The sequence below is a fragment of the Rhinolophus ferrumequinum genome, chromosome 21 (assembly GCF_004115265.2).
Source record: "Rhinolophus ferrumequinum isolate MPI-CBG mRhiFer1 chromosome 21, mRhiFer1_v1.p, whole genome shotgun sequence".
Taxonomy (NCBI): Eukaryota; Metazoa; Chordata; class Mammalia; order Chiroptera; family Rhinolophidae; genus Rhinolophus; species Rhinolophus ferrumequinum.
In genome coordinates this window covers 9,068,669-9,077,104 of record NC_046304.1, presented here as the reverse complement: position 1 = coordinate 9,077,104, position 8,436 = coordinate 9,068,669, and positions in this window count along the sequence as shown.

Sequence of the window (8,436 nt, the reverse complement as noted above, 5' to 3'; positions counted from 1 at the left end):
ACTCCCAAATCTGCCAGCCCAGCACTCTTACTTGGCTGTATTTTGGGGATCACCATTTACTCCTTAGATGTAAATGCGTCGTTGTCCTGATCTGTCACTCTTGTTAAGTTACTTGGATAAATGACCAGCGGAGGCTGTATAATGCCAAGTCAGCTGTGTAGGGATTTTGATGCTGGACACAGATCTTTGAGACTTAGAGAGTCCTAGGGGCTAAGTGGAACTGGGGCAGAGTGTGCTAAGAAGGTCAGTAAAGGGCAGAGGCACAGGATGAATTGTCAAGCAATGAGTGATCAATAGCATGGATAGTACCTACATCTCATCTACCCGACACTGATGTGGGAGATGGGATGGTGTTGCCTCTTCTCAGAAATTTCCGGAAAATTAAAGATTGACCGTTTAACATAACCAATGTTATTGACTGATTCAATGTCAAAAAATCCATTGATGAAAGAAAGTTTTCTAAAAATGTATTACACGTTATCTTGTTTCATTTACTCTAGTATCTTGAATGGAACTTAACTTTTTCTTGATCATTCCAGGATCTGGGAGGTGATGTAATGAAGTCATCAGGAATATTAGTTTTTTAGTGGGTTTCGCCCTGCACTAATTGCTCCTAGATTGCTATGAATTTTTGTGTCTACTATTTAATTTTTTTTAATTAAATTTATTGGGGTGACAATTGTTAGTAAAATTACATAGATTTCAGGTGTGCAATTCTGTATCACATCATCTATAAATTACATTATGTGTTCACCATCCAGAGTCAGTTCTCCTTCCATCACCACATATTTGATCCCCGTTTACTATTTAATTTTTATATATTCATCTTCATGGCTAGCCTCTCAGGTGTGATTCTTTCTGTAGTTAGTATGTTCCCTCTAATAGCCTGATTTTGTTTTTTCTAATCTGTTATAGACTGGGAAACAGATTACAAAGTTAACATCAGGCTAACGTAAGAATCAGTAAGTTCCAAGTGAAGTTCTAGAGTGTTCTAAATACATTGTCTTTGTGACAATTCATATGGTTGCTTGGGGTACTTTTTTTTCTCTAAAACATAAATATATTTGATGCAAGAACAACCATACATGTACAAGTTAGAGCCATTTAAGCAATACAGTCTGACCTGTTCAAATCGTACACAATCAATGATTGCTGAATCAAGATTCTCTATCAAGTCCTCCCGGGGATAGTTTCATGTAAGTGAGGTATTTCTAAAGGTTGCATTGGTCAAAATGAAATATGGGCAGAGGAGGAATAGATAGGAACAGGACTTCCATGTATGTAGCATTTTCCAAAGTAGATTTCACAGAATGCTGATTTTGAGAGAAAGTAAGAAATAAATGGTCCTGTGGTTAAATGAGTTTAGAAAAGTGGAAAATTTTATCCCCTGATGTTAAAGATTCACCATAAATATTAGCATATTAAGGGATCTGAGGCGATCCCTTTCTTTTTGTACCTGGTGATTTGATGTTGGAACACCATCTCATTCTCTGCTTCAGAAACCAAGACGGGAAGCTGAAAGCTGTAATCCATATAGACATTGCCTCTGTTTCTTAGCACCAGAAGAAAGCAACAGAGAGATATCAGGCATAAACACGACTGCTTTTATTCAAAAGCTTTTTGTATGTAGCAGATACTCAGTGACTGTTTGCTTGGTGAATAAACGAATCAAGATGAATCATGGGGAATCTGTGTTGACAGAGGGCTGAAGTGATAAAGCAGAAAAGAACGGAATCAGACTCAGTCTCACTTAATAGTAATAGTTTACATTTATTAAGAACTCACTACTTGCCAGGCTTTATCCATATTGGCCAAATGAAGTTTCATGACAGTTCTGTGAGGTAGGTGCTAATATCATTCCCATTTGATAGTCGAGGAAACTGGGTCACTGAGAGTTTACATAACCTGCCCAAGGCCACACAAACTAGTAAGTGGCAGAGTGGCAAACACTCTCTGGCTCTAAATCTTATGCCTATAACCTTTCACTTTTGCGAGCACATCACTTTTGAGTGCCTACTTGGTATAGGGCTCTGTGCTGAAGAAGGGGGATGGGCATATGAAATGGGGTCACTGCCCCAAAGGAGCTGACGGTGAACAAGGGAAGACAGGATATAGGCAAGGAAAGGATAGTTCACTTTTTCAAGGTTAAGCTAAGTTCCAAGATGAGTGGGGTGCACTGGATTAAATGTGAGTACAAGGTATTTGAAACTCATAAAGTATGCTGTGTGGGTAAACTATTATCAGAATTGTTATTAATGATGATTATACTGCTTTGGAGGAGAGAAGAGGTTAGTGTGGAGATAATAATGGCCTTTTAAAAATACCTTTCAGTTTATATAGAATTTTTGTATATTTCATTATGTTTGTACAAGCCTCAGGGCTCTATACTATTATTCCCATTGTCCAAATGGGGAAACCGAGGCCTAAGGGGGTTAAGTGGTTGGCCAAAGGCCCCACAGCTGGTAAGCCACAGAGCCAGAATTGAAATCCAGGGTTTTTGAATCTAAAGCCTCCCTTTTTCCTCTATCCTCCACTTTCTCTTAAAGGAGGCAGACTTTTACATGGGTAAGAGGAACAGGGAAGAGGTTCTAAGCTTAGGGAGATGAGGGATTGTCACTTGGAAAAAAGGCTTCCCAGGGTGTGTTTCAGGAAGGTTGACCGGGCAAGCCTGGAGTTAAGGTTTGGGGTGGGGTAGGGGATAGTACGGAGGTAAAGGCTGGAGCAATGCGCCAGGCTTGTTTGTGAGGGGCTTCCAATGCCCCGTGAAGGAGACAGGACAGTATTCTAAGATCATCGGGAACTTTTTGAGGTTTTTGAGCAGAAAACTGTGTGAGTATATATATATATGTATATATATACATATACACACACACACACACACACACACACACTTGTCACTTGGAATATATATAATCATGTAATATGATATCCATGATAGGATATACTGGAGAAGGGAGAACCTGGGTGCCTAGAATCATTTATCAACTATTTTAAAAATCTCGGTGTAGGGGCGGTTGGTTAGCTCAGTTGGTTAGAGTGCGGTGCTTTATCAACAAGCTTGCCGGTTCCATCCCCACATGGGCCACTGTGAGCTGCCCCCTCCACAACTAGATTGAAACAACTACGTGACTTGGAGCTGATGGGTCCTGGAAAAACACACGTAAATAATAAATAAAAGTTAAAAAAAAACTTAAAAAAAAAATCTTGGTATAAACCTTTCCAATATGATTACACAGGCTCTGATGAGTTATGGACAGTTAGACGGTTAGAATTAATCTCTAGATGCTTCTATGAATTCAAATCTGTGTTATAACTCTCCATAGCATCAGAGGACTGGCTTTCACAGTGGTTGTGCCCTGGTGTCTCTGAATTCACCCTGCAGATTCAAAGAGAAGCGTGTTGTGTGGGCTCAAAGTTTTCTGCCTCATTGTCCCATTTAGGCACAGCAATAAAAGAAAACTGTTAAATCCCAGGAGGTGAAAAGACCTCTGTGAGCTACAGCTTTCTTTTTTTGAGGCCCTATCCCACATTATATTAATATATTAAAAATCCACTCAATATATATATACATATAAAAATCTACTTGGATTGAGTATAAAAAATAATCATGGCATAAGACAAAGAAGGCCTTGATTAAGTAGGATAGAAATGAGATTTAAAAGGAAAGAGAAAACCCAAGGTATACCCCAAAGGCAGGATCCACAGGACTTTGATGACTGCTGTGTTTGAGGGGGAGCAGGAATCAGAGAATCCTGCCTTTCCTCCAGCCCTCATTTTAGTCTGGGAAACTAGGAGCATGAAACCAGTTCAGAGGAAATACTGAAGCCGGGGGAAGGCGAGTTTAGATTTTAGACACGTTGAGGTTGAGAGGATGGTGATGATCACCTAGAAGGGAGAGGCAAGGGTTCAGAAATTTAAAGCAGAAGTCAAGGCTAGAGATGGCTGCGTTGGAGGGAGTGGCATCACTTGAAATCCTTAAGGAGGATGAATTCTCAGAGGAAGACTGGACGTCCAGTTTAGGAAGCGGGAAGAGAAAATGAAGATGCAGAGTGGAAGAAAAAAAAAAAAGAAGGTCATTTTCCAGTAGCAAATACCCGCGTGAGATCTTGTTGGAGCCAGAAGAGCCAAATGGGTCCATATTTTACTTCTGCCATTTACCAACTGTGGCAAGTCACGTCACCTCTCTCAGCAACTGTGGTGATTTTTCCGTCAGCTGAAAAATCAGAAAAATAATTCTGTTTCTGCCTGTCATGAGGACGGTGTGGGCATCAAATGAGACACTATCTCCACCATCTAGATGTGGTTGTCCCTGCACGCAGCTGTTTCCAGATCATGCCAAACAGTGTGTTTTGATCTGTATCAACCTTGACACAGACTCCAGCAAATAACTTTTTAGCACCAAAACATAAGAGAGCAACATGGACTTCACTGAGGATTTTGTGGGGGAGACATAGAAGAGGATGATATCGCATCCCTTAGAGTATGGAAAGTTTCCATCAGAAATGTCAGTTCTACAAAGTCCATTTTCTTTCACACTGATGCTGGTGGTTTATTGCCTTTCTGCCCCCAAGTTGTCTTCCCCACACCTACTGGTCCTCAGTTGTTCCTCTATTATGGGGAGCCATATAGCTTTGCCATAGACCTGTATTTCTACACATCTGGTCACATAATAAAATAAAAGACCTCAAGTAAAGAAGATCATTTGCATCCTTAGACAGTCCAGTAACCACCTATTTTTACTCACCTCTGCCCTTTTGGGGGGGGGGGTCTCATCTTTATCCCGACACTATGCCCTTAATTTATAGGTCATAGCTCATACCATCATCCCATCTCTCCCAAACCTGAAAGGAGTTCTGTGAATGATGGTTTTCTCCATTCATGTTACAAAATAATTTTCGTGAATTCTAAAGTGAAGGCAACTTTATCACTAATGTCAAAAGAAGTCAAGTGAGGTCATATTTTCAAGAGAGAGGATATAATGAAGAGCACTACGCAGAAGATGAAGAAAAAGAGGACGATGAACAGGGCATTGATCGGTCAGGGAGGTGATCCTGACATTAACATTAGCCAGTTGGTCGGGGTGGAAGCTTTAAAGGTGAGGGATTAAGCAGTGAGCAGATGTTAAGGAGGAGGACAAGTTTTCCTGATTTTCCTAGGAGCAAATGTCTCCACCAGTCATTCTATCAGCTGCACTCAGAGGGAATGTAGCATTGGATGGTGCAGGAAAGAGAAGGAAGGAGCGGGACCAAACAGAGATCTAGGAAACAAGTGTGATCAAGGTGATTCCTCAGAGGGCTACTTGAGAAGAAAAGGCAATTAATTGTGCTGCTAGCGGATCATACCTTACCCCTTACAACTATCTAAGGGCTTATACAACAGATGAAATTTTAAAATGCAGCAGGAGTTCCCTAGCCAGGAACGGAAATTTCTGGGTGAAAGTCATAGGATAGTTACAACCACTAATTCATTTTATTTATAAATATATATATATATATTTATATGTATTATATATATAATATATATATATTATATATATATATATAATATATATATATATATATATATATATATATATATATATATATATAGTTCAGGTGACACTAATTCATATTTGAATTGAATTAAAGATTTAAGTGAGAATATTAGATTTTGCAACTGGAGTGGACCTTGAATTTTATCTAACTTTACAGAATCAGAAATTGAGGTTCTGGAAAGGTTGCCTAATAACGTTAAAGGTAGAAACAGACCCCTTCCCATTCTATTCTCAAACCTAAGGGAGCTAGTTCAGAACTTTTTCAAATGCAATACCTAATCTCCTTCACTGCTGGCATTTATAAACTGAAATTTTGCAAAGCAAACAGTTGATAAGGAATCATCAAGAGAGTTATTTAAATTGATTCTTCTTAAATCTCAATGAGGAGATAGATTTACCAGTCCTACATGTGGGAAAACTGAGGTTTGGCATGGTTAAGTGACAAGCCATACAACTAGTAAGTGGCAGAGTGGGAACTAGAATAAACATCTTTGACTCCAAGTCCGGTTTGTCTTTTCATTACAAGACAGCTGCTTCTGGCTTTGCAAGATCCTGTAAGACAGTAATGTTCTCAGAATTATACACACTTCTCAGAGTTACACGCAAACCAGGCATCCTTCTCCAAAACAACACGGAGAGGTTGTGTGGATGGCCTGGGAACATTGCGTTCAGAGAAGAAATCCTATCAGCTAGGGCTGCTCGGTAAACTGAGTACTTCCCTGCCTGCCCTCATAACCTTAACTGATTCCTTCGAGAGTTAGGGTCTCTGTCAGATGCCTTTTTCTATTAGCTGTGTTTTAGTTACTTTGGTTGCTTAAAGCCTCGTTAGGACTAAGAAATACATGACTAATTACTTTTAGTTACTACTATTGGGATCTTAAATGATGTATCCTACAGACACATACATACACACACACACACGCACGCACACATTTCCTTTACCGGACATAGCCAAAACATGCATTTATATTGTTAAAATTTGCATGATAGTGTAGTAACTAAAAATGGACCTTGAGAATCAGACTGCTGGGGTTCGAATCCTGACTTCACCACTTAAACTATGTGCATTTGGGCAAATTATTTAACTTTTTTGGAGCCTCAGTTTCTTCATTGGTAAAATGGGGATCATAACAATACCTCACTCATGGGTTCTTGTGACAACTGAGTTAATGAACACATGGCAGGGTTCTATCTGGAAGTGGCATGATAGTTTCGGAGAAAGGAGAGTGGTGGGACCACGTCGAGAGTCTGAAATTTAGAAACCAGGAGCTTTCTCTAGAGAAAGCACCAACCGCTGCCAGTGCCAGAGGGCCCTGGAAGGCAGGACAACATCTTTTACCGTGTTTCCCTGAAAGTAAGAGCTAACTGGACCATCAGCTCTAATGTGTCTTTTGGAGCAAAAATTAACATAAGACCTGGTATTACATTACATTGTATTATATTATATTATATTATAGCCGGTATTATATTATGTTATATTACATTACATTACATTATTCCTGGTATTATATTATATTATATTATACCCAGCCTTATATTATATTGAAATAACACCAGGTCTTATATTAAGTTTTGCTCCAAAAGACGCATTAGAGCTGATGGTCCGGCTGGGTCTTATTTTCGGGGAAACATGGTATGTTGTTCTTTCATGTGTTCTACGTTGCTGTTTGGTGAGACCTGCCCGCTGACAACAGTCTGACCACTGTCCATCCAGTCCTCACTGCATATGGCCACTTTCCTGTTCAGATGGCTCAGAACACTCTTAAATCAACTCCCCAACCCCCCTCCCCCACCACACACACAACAATAAAAGAGAACAAGGAAGATAGAACCTGGATACCTGAAATCAGGATGACCAACCATCCTAGTTTGCTTGGGCTTGCGTTTTGAAATCAGGAGAGTCCTGGGCAATCCTAGATAAGTTCATCACCCTACCTGAAATGTTGTTGGGGATAGGATGGCAAAATTCTCAAATCTGACCAAGAGGAGGCTAGATGGAACCAGATAGAGATCTCCCACAAAGCCAAGCCGGTGACAAAACTCAGACCTAGTGCTAATTTAGAAGCTGTAATGCACAGAGCCAGCAACATAATGAGCAAGCACTCATTCAATTGTTAATTCATCACGCATTCACTGAGTGCTGCTGAGAGGATTTTAAGTGCTAGGAGACAAAACAGGCAAAGTCTCTGCCCTCATGGAAATTCTAGTCTAGTGACTATTTGGGACAGACAACAAACAGATATCTAATGTCAATTAGTGATAAGTGCTCTAAAGGAAAGGAAAAACAGGATAAGGAAATACTGGCTGTGTGGTGTCTAAATAGATTAACCAGGGAAAATTTCTCTGAAGCGGTGATATTTGAACCAGCACTGAGTGAGGTGAGGGAGTAAACCATGAGAATATCAGTGAGAGATTATCAGTGTCCCAGGCAAAGGAAACAAATGCAAAGGCTTTGGGAGGTGTACCTGCAGAGGAACAGAAAAAGGCCAGTAGGGCAGGGCTGAAGGGAGTGAAGGAAACTGTGATAGGGAATGAAGCAGCAGAGGTGGTCAGGTGCCAGCTGGTTGGAACCTCGCAAACTAAGGTAAGGATTTCGGGTTTTAAATGTTGGCTGTTATTATAAAGTCACCTTTATTCTTCTCTATTGTGTGTTGAGTGGTGGCCCTATTATCCAGTGTTTCTACTCAGCTTTGCTTCATTCTGTCAAAAAAGGAAAAAAGAATTTATTGAGTGTCTGCTCTCCATTCAACAAGTAACTTGTAAAGACACTGTTCTAGGTATTCGGGATAAAAATGTGGTTCTCTCAAACATTTTAGGAATTAATTGGGGGTGAGTGGGTGGATCACAGTGCGGACCACGCAGGAAAAGACAGCAACCTTGAGCTTTGATTACTGGAAACAAAC